Source organism: Cupressus sempervirens, chromosome 5 (assembly GCF_028749045.1).
Source record: "Cupressus sempervirens isolate cs-2001-9-10 chromosome 5, ASM2874904v1, whole genome shotgun sequence".
NCBI classification, from domain to species: domain Eukaryota; kingdom Viridiplantae; phylum Streptophyta; class Pinopsida; order Cupressales; family Cupressaceae; genus Cupressus; species Cupressus sempervirens.
Window position 1 is genome coordinate 709047606 of NC_143122.1, and position 22712 is coordinate 709070317.

General features: G+C 36.8%; 1 long non-coding RNA gene across 1 annotated transcript in view; it reads right to left on the minus strand.

Annotated features, from left to right (window-relative positions):
* Positions 1 to 2647: 2647 nt before the first annotated feature.
* The window catches only part of LOC149557957 (uncharacterized), a 133802-nt gene continuing 113737 nt past the window's right edge, over positions 2648 to 22712 (minus strand). Inside the window, exon 5 of the long non-coding RNA XR_016352426.1 lies at positions 2648 to 2972. This is a non-coding gene — a long non-coding RNA (uncharacterized LOC149557957). The remainder of the gene's footprint in view (positions 2973 to 22712) is intronic.

Below are 22712 nucleotides of genomic sequence, written 5' to 3' on the forward strand. Positions count from 1 at the left end.
AACCATTTATTCAATTCTACTAAAATAATCCATTTACATCACGTATGTTTCTGTAAAGCATAATGAAGCAAAAAAGAGTAAATAACCATAGCATTTAATCCAACACATATAACATAATCAGAGATATAACCAATACTCTATAACCAGATATCATCATAAAACATATTGTCATTTCAAAATGGTATCAAAATGCAAATATGATCAACTGCACAACATTGTAGTATAGCATCTATGATACTGAATCAAAGTATAACATTTAACCCTTAGGTCATCTCAAATGTAGAAATAATAACATGAGTACAAGTATCTCTTGAATCAAAATATAACAAGGTATAGACTGTAAACACGAGAGGCACTATACTATTGGTGCTCTCATTTTGAGTCTAGTTATTCTTACCGGAGTGTGTTATTTTTTGTGAATACATATTCATGAATAATAATGGAGCCAATGGTTTTATTATGTTGTTATGATTGTGCAATCTTTTAGTTATGGTGTTTTCCTCATGTTAACAAATTTCATTGATGTACCAAGTTGGAGAAGAGATTACCTATTGTTCCTGCATAGCTTCTTCTCTTGCATGAGCACACATTTTATGGCCTTGTGATTTGATGAGAATTGAAACATATTTTGGTTATTACTAAGTGCCCATCGATGATTACATCAGTGGAATCTAGGAAGCACTCTTCTATTTTCATTGCTTTCCTACTTGATCTTTTTGATGATTTAACTAGCAGATGTGTTGTTACCATGGTTTATGTCCATTAGGAATTTCCCTTTCAAGTTATTTTCTTTAAAATCTCTTGTCACCCTATCTTTGTTATTTTCTTTTCTAACACTTGGTTAAAATAGGAATTCATATAGTTGCATCGATAATTACATTCATCATAAACCAAAAAATACCATAAATATATCTCTTTTGTGGTTACTTTTTGAGACAGCAAGCATATCAAACATCTTATCCAAAATTGGTTGGAACTAGAAAAAGGTCTCCTCATGAACATACACATTTATCTTCGATTGACTAGATTCTAGTAGGTCAAAAGATTGCCCTGAACCTTGGAGTTGATCCTAGATTAGCTTTTCAAGAGAGGAATTTAAAAAGATTCATGTTGTTAAAGCATCATGTAAAAAAAAATAGCTCAATAGTAATCATTCTAGAAAAAGCATCAAAAAATAGGATAAAGTATTTGTCAACATAATAGATTTTCACTCAAATAGGAACACATAAATCAATATTAACCAACTTAAAGACATCATCAAAAGAATAGGTCTTGCTCTTATAACTAGTCTTTTTCATTTTTTTCCATTTGACATATTTTTTTTTGGAAAAAAGTGACATGCCATTGATTATATATTTATTTATATTAAATCTGGTTCAATGGCTCGTGAAGGAAAGAACTCGGCAAGAAACCCTTCAATTGTTACCAAATACAAAATAGAAATTAAGATACATGATAGAATTTTCAAGGGTATAAACTAACTAAAGAGCATCTAGAACCCTTATAAACATGGGTTTACATTTTAGATTGCTCAAAAACCTTTACAATCTCGAAATACAAATATAGCCCTATAACAAGCATGATACTTAAAACCAACTCTTTGATCAAAAGCCACTTTATCTTATTATATGTCTCAAACCTGAGCCAACCTCCTTGCTATTATTCCTCCCAAAAATAATTTATTACTCAAACTTTATTACCCACATAATCTTTTGTTCGTATCACAAAAATTACAAGAAAATGGCCCATGGTGGAAATGTTGCCTGAAGCCGACCTCAAAAAATCAGACATATCCTCCCAGTCTACCAAAACATTTAATCAGACAAAACAAAACAAAACTTTAAAATGTCTCCCACTCCATAGGAAAACGATCCCCTCCTTCAAGAAACCTGGTGTCTCTCTCCATGCAATATTATCAGTGTTGCACCCCACTTCCTCATGAACATGCTTAATTAACTCACCTAAAGCTCACACCTTATCTTTCATATTTTATATAGCATGTAGAGAAATAATGACTCTGTAACTCCATATAGTGTGTTCAACAAGTCCTAAGCTATCCTCATCCAACACATTCTTAAAAAATGACATGAATTTAACAAACTTTGCTTCACCCCTCACTTGTTGATTTGCAAACACCCCCCAATTGAAGTCATACCCACAACAAGGTCATTTTTTTAATAGCTTCCCTAATCTCTTCCTTCCCAACAAAATTTATCTAAACTACCTTATCTACAAGACTCCCAACTGTGCCCATATCCTGAAGAAGGTCAATAATGTAAGTTAGAAAATAGGATAGAACTTATGAAGGAAGAATTGTATTTAGCAAAGATGGATAAAGTACCTCTGATCCTAGAACACACACAATACACCTCTAGCATATATCACAATCCATATTAAAAACCTCTTGTAGAGCTTTCTCCGACACCCATCCTTGCAATAGTATTTCTCGAGCTTTCCCCTATACGTGAACTCTAAATTCTCTATTCACATCCTCCATATTTCACCCTTTTCTAACACTTTGATTTCACAACAAACTTACTACTCAAAATAATCAACAAAAAAGATAGCTTAAACAACGACATTATGGCCTTACATAATTCCATCACACAAGCGAGCTCAAATTACAATCACATAGTACTACCACCTCTTCCTATCATGATATATACAATATATACATATAAATTAAATTAGTTACATGATGAATTTAAATGCACATGTAAAACATTTTAATTGAACAACTTATCCCTTACCAAAATTCTACGAATTCAATACATTTCCAAAACTATGTAAAAGTAATGCTAAAGGAAAGAATTCTGCAACATAAAATATAAAATACATTTCCATATCTCTCTCTGTGTGTGTGTGTGTGTGTGTGTGTGTGTGTGTGTGTGTGTGTTCACTAGAACAAATCCAAGCAAACCCTACCGAGGGAATAAACTCCTCTACCTCAACCACCCTCCCACGTTCAGAACCTGCACACTCACAACTCAAAACATATCACTGCATTAGTATTGCCAACACCATTATAAAAAGATGTCATCATTACAAAAAAATAATACATCTCATAAATGTAATTTAATGATTCCATCAATTTTCCATAATATGAACTTAAACATTCATCATTCATATAAACATGAGCTTTGAACATAACAAAATCAATCATTTATTAGTAACAACATGATAACTAGGTGTCCATGAAATCAAACCATCGAATCAAAGTCTATACTGCTTTCAACTGAAGTTGAATTATAGTCAAGGTCAAACATAGTCTTAGTCAATAATAATCGAACACATACTAAGTCCTAAAAGATAGCATGTCAAAATTTGAGTTGTGACAGTACTTAGGGAGTAGCACCAAAATGTTGGAACGCTAATTCAAAATGTATCAACTAGTACACTACAATATAACTACTCCACAATAATACTCAACATGAATCACTGATGGTATCATAAAGATAACTAGAGAGAATACATAACATATAATCTGAGATATGATAGAATAATATAACTATTCATTGCATAATAATCTCCCATAGACCACACTTACTTTGTTCCAATGTGAACACTAATAAAAACGATGATTGGCTAAGTCTACTAACTATCGCAAATTCACACTAATTGAAAATAACGGTTTTATTATTTTACATTTAATTAAAAAATAAATATAGCATAATAGCCACCTATAATTGACAACAAATGATTGTTCCCTCTCACATGCTAATGAACTTATTGAGAATTGTCTTACACGTACTGCCAAAGTAAAACTTGAAGGTTCAATTGCTAAGAGATCAAAGAAATCCTCTATAAGTCATCCCATGGTAGATATGGTGGGAAAGTGCTTGGGAATGACTCTCAAATCTGAGAATTAAAGACTACTTCAATAGTAGAATTTGACCTAGATACGTCAAGTTGGATTGCAAAAGTAGCTCATCCACTAACATACAACGAAGTTCGAGATCCTACCATGAAAGAGTTTGCAATAGAAAATATTGATATTGGGAATACTTCATGGGCTGCCAGTGCACACCTTATGGCTGAATAGATTGAAGCCCTCCATCATCGAAGTCCACAACCTCTCTCTTAGCCACCTGTATCATTTGATCTTAAATACCCAATCAACCGACAATTGTTTGATCAAATTCAGAGGAGCAAAATGATAGTTGTAGTTTTGAATCACTGGTTAGAACTAGTAATCCAAGAAAGTATTAAATACATCATTGATTTAAGCATAAGTGTATAATAACGCTATAATCATCATAAAAAAACTAGAATCTATGATTGCCACTTCAAAGAAAGAAGAGACCAAGTGAACGACAATCGTTTTCCAAATGAATGATGCTCAGAAATATGGTGTGATCAAGTTCTTAGGAGAAAAGGTTGTGGTTGATTTAGATGACAACGTATTGTATGTATGCAAAATGACCATTGAATGAAGTTATTCAATAGTAAAATAGGGCAACAAAAGTCTATCAGGCTATTCAAGGAAATGATACAACTCACTTTGTCAATTCCTGAAGGATAACAGTAAGATCATAGAAGGTACAGAGGACATAATTCAATCTTCCAAGGAAAAGAATCATCTTGTTAACAAAGAAACTTAACAACAGATGATTTATCCACGATAGCCAAGATTGAACCTTTGTTAACCCTTTGTATCAATCAACTTGAAAGCCACACAAATAAGGTGCCACAAATTAGGAGAGATGACGAGTATAGAAGCAATGAATTACCCACATTTAACTCCCTAGTTGTGAAAATTAACACTTTACAATCACTAATTATTGATCTCCTATCATAAACAATCATTAAACTGTTGAAAAATATTTCACGACTAATATCAAAAAATAACACAACTGCAAATTCACCAATAAAATACGGAAAAAAATTCACAACACAATGAACACAATATTTTCAAACAAATTGTCCTTGGCAAAACCCCTAAGGGAAAACCAGTTCTGTGGATGGAAAATATGTTAACTTCAACCAATCAAGAGATACAGAATTCCTTGCCTATCATTGGCAGAATTCAAACAACCTCCTAATTTATCATGCTAATATTCCCCACTACTATCCCCAATGTTATCACTGCGCACTTGCTAACACTACAAGACTGTTTGCTATCACGGCAAACTCATTTGCTAATACTGCAAATGCTTCTACAACTTCTTGTGTTCCTTTGTTCTCCAAATGCCTCCCTTGACCCCCTTTTATACTACCTAACCAAGAGGTTTCTAATTGCTTCTTGATCAAGACAACCTAAACAAGAAGTTTCTAATTCCTTCTTGATTAAAACAACTTAACCAAAAGATTACCAGTTGCTTCTAGAAGGAGTCAATTAATTAACACATATTTATCTTAACTCTAACGATTATTTACTAGTTAAACACATATGGATGAACAATTGTCCAAGCTACCTAAACTAACACTCCCTCTTAGTGAGGAAGTTGTTCTGCATAACACCCAACTTATCTTTGAAGAAGATGAATTTAGCCTTTCCCAATGCCTTAGTCATAATGACAGCTACATGTTCATCTGTAGTTATGTACTATAGCAGAACAACCCCCCGTTGTACACAATCTCTAATGAAGTGATATCTAATGTCTATATGTTTAGACCTATCATAGAACACTAGATGCTTAAACAACTTGATGCAATTCTAATTGTCGCAGTGTATCACAGTAGTCTCAACCTTCTAACCAAACAAGGCTACTAACAACTTTCAAAGCCATATAGCTTCACATGTCACCATGCGATGCTATGCATTCTGCTTCTACTGAAATCAAAGCCACAAACTTTTGCTTCTTGTTGAACCAAGATATAACTCCTCATCCCAAAATGAAACAACACCCTAAAGTGCTCCTTTTGTCCATTGTATTCCCTACCCAATCTACATTAGTATAGCCCATCAACCTGATACCTTCACCTCAAACATATTTGATCCCATACTCAATTGTACCACATAAGTAATGCAATACATGCTTGGCTGCTATCCAATGCATTCTCTTTGGTTCAACCATGAACTGACTAAGAGAGTTTACTACAAATGTTATATCTGGCCTAGTGTTGATCAATTACATAAGCAAACCAATAAATTGCTTGTATAAGATGGGATCTACATCCTTCTCCTTAGATGTATCTAGCTTCCTCCAATTCGTGATCATGGGTGTAGACATGGCTTTGCAATCCTTCATCCCGAATCTTTTCAAGATTTCAATGCAATATTTCCCTTGACCAAGGAAAATCTCTCCATCTATCTGCCACACCTCCATGCCGAGAAAGTACTGCATAAGTCCCAAATCCTTCATCTCAAACTCTTCTGCAAGGTCCCTCTTGCAGTCTTCTATGATCCCTAGTGAACCTATAACAAACAAGTTGTCCACATAAAGAACAAGAATGAGAATCTCACCACTAACCACCAAGTAGTAGAGGTTAGCATCTGTTTCACACTTCACAAAGCCTATTTCCTGCAAGTATGTGTCAATGCACTCATACCACACTCTGGGAGCCTACTTGAGTCTGCACAATGTTCTCTTAAATCTGCACACATGGGCCTCTTTGTTGTGTGCTACAAAGCCTTATGGTTGCTCTACCTATACCTCCTTTAACTCACCATCAAGGAATGTTGTCTTGACATCAATCTGATAGATTTTCCATCCCATTTGTGCTTGAAATGAGATCACAAATCATATACAAGTATGCCTAGCCACTGGAGCAAGTCTCCTCATAGTCTATTACCTCCTTCTGAGAGAACCCCTTGGCCATGAACCTTGCCTTGTATTTCTCAATGCTACCATCTACACCATGCTTTATCTTATAGATCTAGCGTAATCCAACAACTGCCCTATCCATTGGTCTAGGCACAACCTCCCACACATCATTCTGCATTATTGAGGAATACTCCTCAACCATACCATCTCACCATAACTAATGCTCTGTAGCCTCCTGATAGCTGGAAGGCTCAATATCTACCAACTGACTAATGCCACATAATCATTGAACTTGGTTGGTTGTCTCCAATGTCTAGTACTCTTCCTAGGAGCTCCCACAAACTTCTAAGTATCCCTTAGTGTCTCTTGAACCTCGCGGTTCCTACTGCCAATTGTAGAGGATGAAATATCAACCTCTAAGTCTTCTAGATGCATTTCCTGTTGCACCTATTGCTCCATGCTCTATGAAATTTCACCGCCTAAGCCTACACTTGTACTATTAACTGTACTTTTGCTTTGTTGCCCTTGACTAGGCCTTGGAGCTTCTATTGGCTGCTCACTCTGATCATCTGCTGGCAAATCTCTAGACCTTCTAAATTCCTTATCCTCCATGAACTTAACATCACATTTGACAATAATTCTCTTGGTTCTGAGGATAAAAATCCTACAAGCCTTTAGGTTTCATTGTACCCAACAAAGTACCCAACTTGGTACGTGTATCACCTGGAATATGACAATATGCCCAACTCCCAAATATTCTAAAGTGACCAACATCTGGTTTCTTTCTTGTGAAAGCTTCCTCTAGTGTCATCTTCCGTAGTGCCTTGTGTGGAACCATGTTCTGAATGTAGACTGCTATACTAAATGCCTCTACCCATAAGTAGCACGGCATTTACTGGTCATGTAACATAGCTCTTGCTGCCTTCGATATAGAACCGTTCTTCCTCTTTATAACGTCCTCTTTTTCTGGGACATTATAATTCAGTATTGTCGGCTCACTTCACCTGGGTTTCGGAACAAGAAGGTTCTTTATGGGGTTTAGTTCGAGATTTGGCCTAGACATTTCCAATTTCAAACCCATTAGAGCAGTTATGGTAGGTTGTCTGGATGCTTACTATTTTTAGTAAGTAAACCGAGCTCACTATTCATGATATCTTAGTGTTGGGTTGGAAGCGTCTTGCCAAGAGCTTTCCAACGAGCTATTGCACGTGCTTATCTAAGTTCATTTGGTCAATTATTTTAATGCCTAACAATTATATGGTTTACTGGCTAAGTGACTTTAAAAGTTCATTTAACTTGTCACTTTATTTAAAAAGTACTATGTTCATTTAAGTGACTAAAGGACAAAAAAGGTGCTTTATCCCACATTGCTTAAAGATGCGTCACATTGGGAAAAGTGATAAAGGTACAACAAACTCTACATGGGAGGATATATGAAGAATATAATATTCAAACAAATATTAAATCTGAGAGCTCAAAACAGTTGCTGGTTATTTCTTCTAGGATGCAAACCCTTGAAGAAGTATTTGAAGGTTGGACACAAACCTAGCCTTCTTACAGGTTAATCTACATTTCCAATCTGACTGCTATTTATGTTTATAAGATTGGTTTTTTCTAGATTGTTGCATGTTATTGTATTGCTGTTATATAATACAGTAACATATTTTGGTAGATTGTTGTGTTAATTCCTGGTGCATATATGTATTTCTGAATATTGGAAGAAATAAAAGAACTTTCTAAGTTTTCTTGTATTCAAATATGTTCGGTATAAATCTATTTAAGTTTTCGAAATTGTATCAAGTATTGTTTTTCTGTTCGCTTTTGAAAACTGCACATTTATATCAAGGGTTCTTGGTAAAATATCCGAAAAGGGATATTACAATGGTATCAGAGCCAAGAATCCTGCCATCATGTGGAAACACACACAGAAAACTATGAATCACAGCATCTTAGCATTTCTGGTTGCTTGAATGTGATTGGTCGCTTTGAGGAAAAAAATCCTCGAAGCAAATAAGAGCCGTTGGATGTAGCCCCAACTTCTCTTTTGATCACTTATTGGTTGGAGAGATTTGATGGAGATTTTGGTATTGAGGGAAAAATGACTCAACTACTAGAAGTATGAATTGTTAGCTCCTCATTTTCTAGTTTAGATTGTACATTTTGAAGTTCAGATATTACCACGTGGAAGAGTTAGGGGGAAGATTACATTCGCTTGCTTGGGCCACGAGATACCATAGCAATGCCAACATGGGATTGAGTTCCATAGTTTCAGCATTTTTAGAAGTTTATAGCCAACAGTAATAAGGAGGGAAAAACTAGTGAAGACAATACGTGAATGACCACAAGAACTCTATGCGGGTTAGCAGACAGAATTTGTTGAGGCGTCAGTGGATTGGTATTGTGAGTCTATATAGGTCGGGATACATTATACATTGCTTATAGTCGATTTGGAATGGAGTTTAAGTAGACATTCACACCCAGTCTAGCCACCAGTTGGAGGAGCATGTTAGAAATCAATGCTAGCCGCAATTAACCACGCATGATAGTAGCAAGGTGTTCACGGCACGTGAGGTGTGAGCAGTAAATATTGGAGGTCGCAGTTCAGTGGGATTTGGTCTTCCCGAATACACCCGCGGCCATACAAACTCCAGTCGAGTTGGACACATTCTTTTGCAACAAAATGACTCACACTTACAGTTGGGCTAAATGTATTCAGTAGACAACATCATTACATGTAATAGGCATTTCGCATAGGAGGTCATCAGCATGAAATAACATTCATTACAACTATCGTTATTACTGCAAGACCTGAGTAAAATGCAACCCACTACCAGTCTTGGCTTAACGGACATTGGCAACGTTTGAAAGGAGGTGGTAACCATTCGGGTAGAGGTTATTGTCCATTGTGAGCCATAGGGTCCTTTCATATGTACACAGACGCGGTAGAATCAAGCGTTTGCTGCTGTCAAACATGGGTGCCAGATTATTTCATGGTGGTTCGAACTACGCCCCACTCGACAATAGTATAAACTCAGGTATGTATATCTTGTTACACTCAAAATTTTATACTGTCATTTATCTAAGTTTCCTGTGTATTAATTTGAGACTTTTCATCATCGAAGTTATCAACATTTGGGACTTTCTTATTGACAGGAAACTTATCAGTTAGAAATCTGGGCAAGAGAATGTTATTTCTTTCATGCATTTGGTGAAATTAATAAGTAGCATTACATATATTCGTTGTTGGTAAAGATTCAAGTGTATGGCAAGTTTTGGTGCAATATTTTATATTCATTTATAGTGACACCAATACAGTAAGACTACCATAGAGCTGTTTGACGAAATACCTCACAGCCGTACAATCAGTATTTTACCATAATTTGAGACTCGGAATATTACAGTGGTATAATGTACATGCCAGCAAGTTATGTATTTGAAAGGTATTACACAGCCACTGATGTTTAGTGTTGTTCGCCAAATGTTTGTTACAAGTTTTGAACTTGATTTTATATTTGCATAAGTGTCCAAGTAAGATTTCCAATATAGTAAGGAAGGATTACATCTACTCGCAAATATACCAATAAGTTGCTTACATAAAAAATTGAACAGAATAATTGTTGTAAGCAGTAAATTTATTAACAAGGACAGTACACTGAGTCAAATCTGAGCAGTATCTCCTCCAACTCACGAAAATTGTACACCTTGTTGTAGTTTGGATGTCAAGTATATGAACAGACGTGGGCATTACTACCCCAGTCGGAAGTCTAAGCACGAGGTCTTCAAGTTTTGTTGAGGCTGAGAGTCGACTACCATCCATATGCAATAGCAACTCGGGCGGATTGGAGGCTTGTACATCTCTCTTCACATCCATAGCAGTACAAGAGTTCGCAGCAAGTTATCAGAGAAGTGCAAATGTGGTCGGCTTTGGAGCAAACTTGGCATTATCACCAACAGTGGCCAGTCAGGGGTAGGGTGTGAGCTGGAAGTGATAATCCTGGGCGTCATCAGCTCTGAATAAATTTCCTCATCATTCACGGAGGTATATTATGATTGTTTACAAATTGTTTGAAGAAATTATCCTAAGACCTAGTTCAGAAATTTTACTCCAAACCATCCAAGAATATTACAGCAACCCGAAATTCAAGTTGGGATCATTACAATGGTGTGTGTTAATCTACAACAATGCATTACCTTTCAAAGCAGCAGTTGTATCAAAAGGGCATTCCTATAGCGGCAAAAACCAAAACAATGGGGATGCTGAATCAAATGGACTTCCAACTCGATATTAAAACTTAACAAAGGAGACTATATGATAATTATAACAAATTCTTGTCAAAGCTTCAAAAAGAATTTCCTTTCATTGATTACATGGACTTTCAGCTAGGGTTGCAAAACAAGACGAATATGATAAGAAATAAATGCTATGATTTGGCTCGACATCTCCTTGCAGAGCACAAGTACAGAAATTTACATAAGGAAGTCATTGATCAACTTGATAACAGTACTAAAAGGAAAGAGGAACAAGAGGTCCCTATAGTATCTAGAAGCCTCTATGATGAATTCCTAGCAGTTAGTGACCATCATACAACTGACCTTATGGAGGGCAAAAATCAGACCTTAGAAAATGAATCAAAAAATTCATTTGATGACAATCAATCCCAAGATCATGATGTGCATGGACATGTAGCCACCTTGGAAGTGGAAGAGTGTGAAGATATTGTTATATTAGCAGCTTCTACCTCATTAGTTGAGCCATCCTATGAGGTGCATAGCAACAAAACCCTAGATATTGAGGAGCGCCTAGATGACAGCATACACGATGTTGCTTATCATATGGTGAGTGACATTGATTCAGCCTCATATCACAGTGCGGATGACAAATTGGAAGATTTGTGTGGAATTGTTTCGTCACAAGGGCATCATTATTTAGCAAGCCAATTGAAGGTTAATGACAGGATGGTTGCCACAACTCTTAAGCATTTTGATGTTGCTCGTCAAACGTTGGCCACCTATTGTTGGAGTACTACTTTGATAGATGAGCATGGTGATAGTGTTTTTTCCCTTGCAGAGATACATGCACTCCAAGAAGCGATTGGAATGATGAAACAAAATTACCTACAACTACTTGCAGATAGAGATTTTCTTCTCGAGTGGGATCGCATTTGTTATGTTGCATTGTAGAGAAACGAGGAGAAGGTTGATAAGCTCACTCATGAGTTTGAGGTGACTATGGACTCTTTGTAGAGTGCCCAGTTGGCACTTCAAGAGTCACAATTACAAATTGAGAAGCTTACAGAGGAGTTGAGTTTGGCACAGTCTCCACCAACTGCAGATATAGTACAATTACATATAGAGGCAGTTGATAAGAATTTTATATCCATCGATTGTAGTAGGGATGCGGTTACATCTATCACAGATATTTCAGCTGGGACGAGTACCTTGGTGGAGAACAGTAGAGAATCACTAGTTGTATCGAGTTCTCCTGAGGTTAGAGTCGTGACAGTTGATACAGGACAATTTATAGGTAGCTTTTGTGTCACAATGGTGGATTCTCCTGAGAGTTGTGTGGTAGTACACGACGCTACTCTGTCATCCACACAGGGCATCCGCAAGGTGTCATCCGATTGGGAGTATAGCTCTCATGTTGATTTGTTTCCATCTCCTGGAAGCAAATCTGTCACTTCATTCCATGCAGCTGATTTTGGATGCCGGCTTGTTGATTTTCAGAGTCAAAGGGATCAGCTTCTTGATTCAATTGTTTTTAGTGATGAGCCATTGACAGAGGTTGGAGCATTTTACCGCGAATACACAGTGAGGAGTGCTCATCATTTTTCTTTTGACCTACGCACAAAGGACTTGATGATGCATCGGTGTGGGTTGGTTCCAGAATTATATCATCCTTTGTGGGATGGGTATTCACCATCTTCGAAAAGTGGGATTAGCGGATGCAAGCATCCAACTCAGCTATTTGTAGGGGATTACTTGCAAGGAAAGCTGTCGGTTATACATCATGCTGATAAGTATCCAACATGGTTTGCTACTTCTATGTCACAAAGTTCTCTTATGGGTACATGGTTACAGGACAACAATGGTGTCAGTTGGCATGATGGTTTGGTTAGTTATCACATCCATGGGAGTTTAGTGGGAGTTGTAGGGAGATATTGTGTTGTAGACGCTACCAGGTATTTTTACCTCTATATGGCGAATGAATGTGGGGTTCGATTGTTTTGGGATCCAGGTGGCGATAGGTTTGACACAATGTATTGGTTGATCGGGGATCCAAGTGTTAATAGTATCTTACATCTAGTGGATTATGCTGTGACTATGATCTGTGTGTTTCAGCCTTCTGACACATCAGAGTTCCAAAGATTAGGATACTTCGTTTCCACCAGGGTGATATAGTGGTGGAGTCAAATTGGTTGGATCTGCCATTGTCTTTTGATACAAACTTTCATAATATTTCTCCAACTGGACACACCTTTTTGTTACTCATATCTTCATATAATGGGTATTACAGATGAAGATTTCTTTGTAAAGGTTCATGCTTTTAAATTATCTCAAAAAACAACCATCTCTCATGCATTATTTATGTCAAACCCGAAATGGGTTTTGTGAATGATTTGATTTTCTAATAAGAAATTTGGGTATTTCAGATTTGAAAGCTGCCGAACTTACCTTTCATGGAATTTCATGGGGTTTTGCTTTGAATATTTTTTTCACATAACACAATATATATATATATATATATATATATATATATATATATATATATATATATATATATATATATATGATTTTTTTGGATCTGTTATTTTCTCATTTACCATAAGCAACTATGACCATTTTATGCGTTGTTAGTCATATTTGCACTGATTTTCAGCATCTTTTCTACAGATTTTTTTTTGGGTTTCAAAGATTATGAGAAATAAATAAAAACTTCATCTGCATTGTCAAATGTTTTTTCAGATTTGTATCCTCTTTCTCTTTGTGAAAAAACAATGCCCTATATGCTTTAGTTTCTATAAAGAAAATGCTGATATAACTTATAATTTAATGAAATGCAACTGGTCTAGTTCTCCCTCATTTTCCTGTAGATGAATATCGAAATATTTACATTGATCTCCCTTCCTCTATGCCTGTAGAAAATTTCCGCCTATAGACTTAAAGATTTTAGAATCAAATGGCTTTGAACAGTCACATTTTCCCTTCTCTGAATCAACACTAGAGTTGTGGCTTCTCCATTTTTGCTTTTTGCAAACTTAAAATTCTCTCCAAAGCTCTAGTCACCCTGGTTGGAAAACTTACACAAACTTGCAGCCTTAAGCTTTCAAAATCTGTTCTTCTCCTGAGAGATTCGCATTTCTTCGGTTCAGCATTCAACACATCCCACACATGCTTCCTGTAGATATTTTTGTTGCTCATAAAACTATGAAAAAATGAAATTGGTTGCATGATTCTAGAAATTTTCTATCTTACTTGTGCTCTCCAATCAGCACCTGTTGTTGCAAATCTCCATTATTATCTGCCAAGTGTAAATGTCTTGTATTTTGATGAAAGTTGCACACTCCTTCTGGCCACTTTTGCATCTTCAACACTGATGTAATGTGATTGTAAAAAGCATTATGAATGAATACCTGCTATCATCTGAATCAATATTGAAGTGTTATTCCTTCCCCTGGTGTTGTAAATTTGATACTTCCATTTCTAGATATTTTGCTTCTTTGCCTTCTAGTAGTTGCATACTTCTATCATCCTGGTGATATTTTATTACTTCTACGCTTGAATTACAGATTCCTCCATTCTTTCCATAGATATTTCTCTTTGTTTTATCTTTTCCATGTTGAAGTCTCTCTCTGGTCCTTTTGCAACAGTTTGACAATTACGTAGCTTGCCATTATTATATCTTCTTGTTTGTAGCTGTAGAATTCATCACCACTTCATATTCCAAAACAAAAGGTTTCAAGTTAAACAACTTATCCCTTTGATGTTTGATTGTAATAAAACTTTTTGTATCTCACTCTATTGTAGAAGTAAAAGGTTTCATACATAAATACATCCCTTTAATACTTTTGTTATGTTGTACTAATTTGGATCAGCTATTTAGGTTCTAATTCTTATAGGCACACTGGGCTCAATAACCCTTGTGGGAGCCTACGATTATATCCGCATACCTATTAGAAATAGGAAGTTGCACATGAAACAAACATATTAGTAATAAAACATTTGATAAGATTGTTTGCTTATGTTTTTGTTGGTAGATGTTCTTATTTTATGGAGATGCATAGCATGACAGTATAAATGGTTATATATGACGTGAGAGACTTCGTCATTGCTTAGATCCACTGGATTTAACACCTTTCTTATGAATGCAGGATGTGGAGGCTTGCAGGGGATGTAATCCAAGGCAACGAACAGGCGAAAATGAAGCAATGCATAACAACCAGTCATTACAGGCAATGATTGGTGCCCTATGACCCTCTCTTACTCTATGTTCTTATTATTATGGTATGCATTTTCATAGAGCAAGAATATGTATTAGCTGACTAGAGGCCCACTCTCACAGCCAATTTTGTGAGAGGATTTACTTTCAGCATTAATTGCATTTTAGTTTTGTAAATATCATTTGTATCTATCATGATGAATAATACAAGGACATTTTTCTTTATTGTTTCATTCTGAATGAAATATGATTTAGCAATTAGAACATGAGCTGAATGCAATAAAAATGTGTATACTTTCATTTGATCATTTGTTTAGAACTGAATTTTAAAATGTGTTAAAATTAAGTAATAGGTACATCTAGAGAAAATAAATTAGGAATCCACATACATAATTGGTGAGAAGAGTGGTTGTGAAAAGGGAATCCAAATCAAGGACAACCATGTGGATTGGCAATTGCACAATATCAGAAAATGGTAAAGATAAGCATTGGAAATCTGAACTAGTGAAAAGATTATTGATTCAAAGAAAAATCCAATCTTGTGGGTGAGGAAGGTGGTGAAGAAGATGTCTAGTAAAAAGAACAAGCAGAAAACAATAGAAAAGACTACTATTGCAGATGTCACTTTCGAAAGTGTAGTGGGAAGTGAATGTCGCACCTAGTGGGAAAATATAAAAGATAATCATAGGCTGAAACAAGCACTACGGAAAGAAGAGGTAGATAAAATAGTCTTCATGCCAATTTTTTATTTAAAAGGGTTTGAATCTACATTACAAACCATGGTAGCTGGCTAGGATAAGGAAGCTCATAAATCAGTAGTCCAGTATTGGCAGCAAACTTTGACAATTTCTTACTCTACTATAGAGATAAATGAGGTTTTTGGGATTCTTAGTCGAGGACAGGAGCTAACAAAAACCCTAATGACAACGGAGGAAAAAAAGAAGTGGCTAGGGTTAATTTACATAGATGATCTCATAAAACAAGAATGGGATAGCATTATCAGCAACAAGAATAGTCTAGGCCTAAACAAAATCTACATAGGTAACGAGGAATGGCAATGCATAGTAGAATTAGTAAAGAGAAAACTTACTACTAGAAGCTGCACATCAGACATTTCCCTATGGATGTGACCTATGGTAGATGGATTGAATAAAGGAAGGGTGTACAACTAGGCTCAGTTTCTTTCAGAGAGAAAACAAGAATTCATGGAATTGAAATACAAAGCATTCTGTATGCCACACCATGTCATAGCCTTATTCTTAGAAGCAGTCTGAACAAAGGTTGCCGCTAAACATAGAGGGACATTAGTACTAGCAAACAGGGTGAATCCCTACAAGCCAACCATGACATGTTGGCTTTACATAGACACTTTTGGAATAGGACCAAGAGGGGGAGAGCCAAAAAGAAAGAAACTAAGACAGACAGTACAAGAGGAATCGATTAAGAGCTCAAGTTAGAAGAAGGTTGAAGAGGACAGTTCAGAGGAGACTACTACAAACACATTTTCAAACTCCCAAGATGAAGAAATTTGTCTAAGTCACCTAAAGGGCATGCCTGGAGATGTCACTTTTCTACAAATAGAAGGACTGCTACCAAGAGGGGTACTCAAATGTACCCAAATTCACCAAACATGCAAAGGAGAAGCCATCTCTTCAGAAGTTGTTCATACTAAGGAAACGGAGGGAGGAAATGTGCATATAGAAGTCTCTACACAAGGTGTCTAGGGTGTCCAAGGTCATACAACCAATGGAAAGGAGGTAAACCATAGTACGAAAGAAGGCAATAATGAGAAAATTTCTCAACTGAGGACAATGAGACTTTCATTACCAACCATGGAAATCTTGATTCCCGCGGATCGCCAGTCACATTCTAAAGTGATAGACCTTAGGTGTCACAAAATGTGTGCACACAAATTAAGATTGGAGACACCACAGGGTATAGAGGTGGCCCACCCTATTGCCTTGGTGGTACAACCTACAGCGAAGATGGAGACAGAGAATGAGAAGCTCAAGGGAATTGAAATTGTAAACAGACAAGTAGTTGAGGACATATTACTAGAGGAGGTAGATAAACGATTCGAAGAATTCAAGATGGTGTCTTCACCCTCACCAGCTTTCTTGGAGATAGAAGAAGCCAAAACACAAGCACAAAGTGAGAAAGTGGGACATCCCAAGGCAATCTCATTAGAGGAAAAAATTGAACAACTTCTCAAAGAATTACAAGTCATGAAGTATACCATCAAGGAAATCATAAGACAAGCAAAGGGTCAACATCTGGAGGCTATAGTGAGAACAGCCGAATCCTTGGCATCATTCATGAAGAAGGACTACCATACAAAATGGATTTTACTTCAATAGAGTGTGTTCAGGAAGGAAGAAGTAGTTGAGATATGGACAACCTGATATACCATTCCTCTGGTGCAGGATCAGTCACCCCTCATATAGGCAATTACGGAAATGAAAGTTGCATGTAGAAAGACTTACTTGGAACTCCAACAAGAGAACGAATTGACAAACAAAAAGGATAGGGTATGGAAGGTAGAGAAAGTTCCTCTAGAAGAAAAATGGAAGACAAAGAGAGATGCCCTGGAAGAAAAATGGAAGACAAAGAGAGATGTCCTAGAATAGGAATAAACATCAACAGAGTAGACGAAGATGGACACGTGTATACTCCAAGTAGTTCATGTTAAGAAGGCTGCTAAAGCATATATTTTTCTTTCTCCTGCACAAATAATATTGCAAAGTACTTGGCATTGATTGTTGGTCTCAAATGGGCAAGGAAGCATGGGGTCTGTTGTGTCAAAGTGTTAGGTGATAGTGAGTTAATTGTAAATCAAGTTAGAGGCCTGAATGTTGCAAAAAATAATACTTTGAAGTGCTATAGGGAATAGAGTGTGGGGCTTAGTTGAAGATTTCAATGCTTTCAATATTGTGTCAATCCAAAGAGGGTAAAACAAACATGCTGATTGGTTGGCTCCCATTGGCGCACAATTTGATCCTTTTGATGACCTTAGAAAGGAAAAGGTACAGAAATACATCAAGCTGGTCGTCCAACCTTCTATTCCCGACAATGATGTTAACTAGCAGGTTTTTGACAGCAATGAGGAGATTTTGACATTTACACCGGAGGAGGAGCAATTTGCTGTAAAAAATCAAAATAAAATTAGGCAGCAATATGATGACCAGATTATTCAGCTAAAAAGTAATAAGGTTCCTAAGGGTTTGGTTGCATTGGAGTCTACCTTTAGAAGTGATGAGCAGATGAGCAAAGGTAAAGCTGGAATACAAGTTAAAGAAAACCATTTTGAAGAGCTGGAAATAACGGCAGGAAAATTTTTTAAAGTTGGGAAAGTTTGTTCAGCTGAAGAAAAATAGCAATTTAAGGAGTTATGTCAAGAATTTCTTTAAGTATTTGCTTGGCAATATTCTGGTTTGAAAGGGTTTGACCCAAGTATAGCAGAACATACTGTTGATTTGGACCCAAATTCCAAACCTATAAGGCAAAAACAAAGGCCTATAAATCCAAGATTGGAACTGCTAATGATCAAGGAATTAACTAAACTAATTGAAGGTGGGATCATCTTCCCTATGAAGCACATGTCTTGGGTACCAAATCTAGTACCACTAAGGAAAAAGAATGGTGAGATAAGACTGTGTGTAGATTTTCATGATCTAAATAGAGCATCTTTGAAGGATCGTCAATCGTTGCCCTCTATGGAGCAGATTTTGCAGTCGGTTGCTGGTTATGAAAGATGTTCCCTTCTAGATGGCTATTCAAGTCACAATCAAGTGTGTGTCAGCAAAGCTGATCAGTTTAAGACGGCGTTCACAACAAAATGGGGAACTATAGCCTACAAATGGATGCCTTTTGGGTTGTCTAACGCTGGTGCAACATTTCAAAAAGCCATGCAGCATGCATTTTGGGGTCAAATTTATAAGTTTCTATTAGTTTACCTTGATGATGTGACAATTTATAGTAAAACTACAGCTTAACATTTGCAGCACTTAAGGCAAGTGCTTGAAAGATGCAAGGAGTTTGGTATTTCCCTCAATCCGAAGAAGAGCATATTCGTAGTGCATGAGGGAAAGTTGTTGGGACACATTGTGTCCAAGGAGTCATTGTTGATCCTAAGAGGGTGCAAGCTATTCTAGAGCTGTCGCTGGCCAACCACAAAAAGGGTTTCCAAAGCTTCTTGGGTAGGATAAACTTCGTCAAAAGATTCATACCTGATATGGCAAGATTGCAGCAACCATTAACAGCAATGCATAAGAAGAATATAGCATTCAAATGGACTAATGGGGGAAAGGATAACTTTCAAGTGATCAAGGAGGCATTGTGAACTACGCCAACCCTTGTTAGTCTGGATTTTACTAGAGATTTCATTTTGTATGCTTTTAGTAGCATTGATAAAATCCCTGCAATGTTGGTATAGAAGAACAATGATAACTATGAGCAGCCCATAGCCTTCTTCAGTCAATCCTTGGTTGGCTATGAAACCAGGTACATTTTTGTTGAGAAACATGTACTTGCAATAGTGCGTAGTTTGAAAAAATTAAAGCCCCTGATTGTTGCTAACAAGGTACACATTCTAGTAGCTCACCCTAGTCTTAAAGAATTTCTATTGACTAAGGATTTGAATGATAAAAGGGTTGGGTGGATTACAAAGGTGATGGAGTTTAACGTGGCTATCAACGTCACAAAGTTGATAAGGGGTAAAGGACTCTGAAGAAACGACAACAAGTCGAAGCACTGAAAATGATGAAGTTATAGTTGTTATTTTAGTTAACAGCGATAATATACATATTACTAAAGCAATAAGGAGTGATGGACGAGTCGATGACATGACTTGTTTCCTAAGGACTGGTGAATGCCCACTTGATTTGGACAAAGCTAAGCGCAGATACTATCGTTTACAATCTATTCCCTATGTCTTGTTGAATGATGTGTTGTTTAAGAAGACATTAATGATATGTTGCTATGATGTATCAATTCCGATTAAGTTGAAAAAGTGTTAAAAGAATTTCATGACGGGGACTCGAGATGTCATTTTGCCCAAATTTGTTCAAGGACGGCAATGCATGATCTAAAAAAATGTGTCCAGTGTGCACTATTTTCTAGTAAGGAGAAGCTTCCAAGCATGCCATTGCAACCAATTCAAGTTGATCAGCCTTTCATAATATAGGTAGATTTCATAGGACCAATCAACCCACCTTCCAGTGTTGGCTATAGATGGGTATTTACAGCTACAGATTATTTACTAGGTGGACTGAGGTTGTTGCCTTAAAAGATTCAACTGAATCAACTATCTTGAGTTATTATGAAGACACTAGGTTTGGTGTTCGAGAATCAATAATATTTGATAATGCATTGACTTTTGTTGGTTTGAAGATAACAAAATGGGCTATTAAAATTGGTATTTGCCTAAGTACATCTTCAAACTACTACCCTCAGGGAAATGGCTTAGCTGAAAGCACTAATAAGAATATGATCAGGATAATTAAGTGAACAATGGAGGATAATCAAAGAATTTGGCATTCTCACCTTAAGGCTGCATTACGGACGGACCGCATAAATCCTACGAGGTCTTTAGGCAACTCTCCTTATATGCTGGTTTATGGAAAAGAAGCTTGGTTACCACTATCTATTGAACTTCCAGCTTTGAATATAGTGCATCAACTGCAAATGTTTGAGGAAGAAGATCCTATGGATGTAAGACATGCAAAGCTGATGGATTAAAGGAATCTAGAAGGCAGGCTATGGAAACAATGGAGTATCATCACCTTCAGACTAAGAGGGTTTTTGATAAGAAAACTACTTCTAAGAGTTTCATTGAAGGAGATGTTGTGTTGAGATGGGACATGTTAAAAAGCCGGCCAGGGAAGCACACAAAGTTTTATAATATCTGGAGTTGTCCATTCATCATCATCCAATGCAAGGAACATAACGTGTTTTCGCTAGCCAACATGGAGGGTGATGTACTACCTATTCCCATTAATAGAATACACCTCAACCGTTGTTTTGAGGTTTGAGCTTCTTGTAAAGTTGTTTTCCAGTTTCCAATAAGATGTTGTTGCATCATGTTTTGTGTGATTTTGTTTTCGCTAAGGGTTGTTATCCGCAAGTTTTCCTAGGTTTTCCTAATGTTTTAAGTTTTCAATAAAGGTTTTCAAAGTTTTCTAAAGAACTGAGAGTTGTAAACAACTATGAATCCATGAAGTGGGCTATAACAGAGCAATAAAATTATGGACACTCGACGAGAAGGAAGTCGCCGATGTAGTGAATGGGTCAAAGCTGAAAATCTATCATGAAAGAAATAACACTTCTCCGTGCACGAACAATTGAGAGTAAATAAGGAATATTAATGTATATATCTAAATAAAGTGTAAAATAGATCTATTTATTTTTAAGTCGATAGGCGTAATAAGATATAAACAGGAGAACAGCAGTCAAAAGGATCATCTCAGAATCGTACAGCCATCAAAATCATCACAGAGAAAGATAACATTCAATTGAACAGTAAGTATTTCAGAAAGCAGTAAACAAACTGTATGTTGTGTTTTTATTTTTATGGAAGAAGACACTGTACGACCATACAGACACAGAAGGCAAATGTCATACAACCCGAATGGAAATCACTAGATGTCAAAGCATATGGACATGGATCATTAATAGAGCCCGTACAGATCATAAAAAGAGGGTTTGTGCAACCAAGCAACCACCGTACGGCCATACGGAAGGAGGGGAATGAAACTTAAACACCATACGATGTACGACCTGCACAGAAAAAAAAGCAAGGGAACATTACTAAGGACTGTACGACAATCAAAAGTCTTTTCGAGAGATCAACATGTGGGACAACATTGTAGTAATCGTATGGACAAGGCAGGGATCACCGTATGGCCTTCGAAGTGCCAACAAGGTACGTCGTATGGACCCAACAAAGAGCCAATCGAATCCATACATAGTGTATGGGCCTAACAAGAAGCAAATTGCATGCACGTCGTATGACGAGCTTAAGAAAGGGAGGAGATAGGCACAGTACGGCCACACGGCTGTAGAAAAAGAAGTGTCTATCATACGGCCAAAGGATCATAAGTATGACCGCATGAGAAGACAAGAAGGCATTTCGTACAATTACTAAAAGCTGTAACAGAGCCGTACGGCCTAAAAGGAGTGTTGGAACACCTCCATACAAACTGAACAACCATTGTACGACGCAGAAAAATATTTTATGCTAGTTCAGATACAAGAGACGACTACCATTCAAACATAGAAGAAGGGTGATAGGAGGTTTTCTAAAAAAAAAAGACAAATCAAAACAGTTGAGAATGGAAAATGTATGGTACCGGAGGGACAGACATAAATAGGTAATGAAGTAAACATAAGCGATGGGCAGAAAGAGTATGGGATCAGAAAAAAATCACAACAAAGGTGTGTTCCATGGAGTTTTGTATGGGTTTGAGAGTGCTAATTTGGTTTTGGTGGCAGGAGCGCTGCCCCTCGACCCCACCCTATATCGCGACGCCTAGGGCTTTGCCCCAAGACCCCGCAGAGAAAAATGTGAA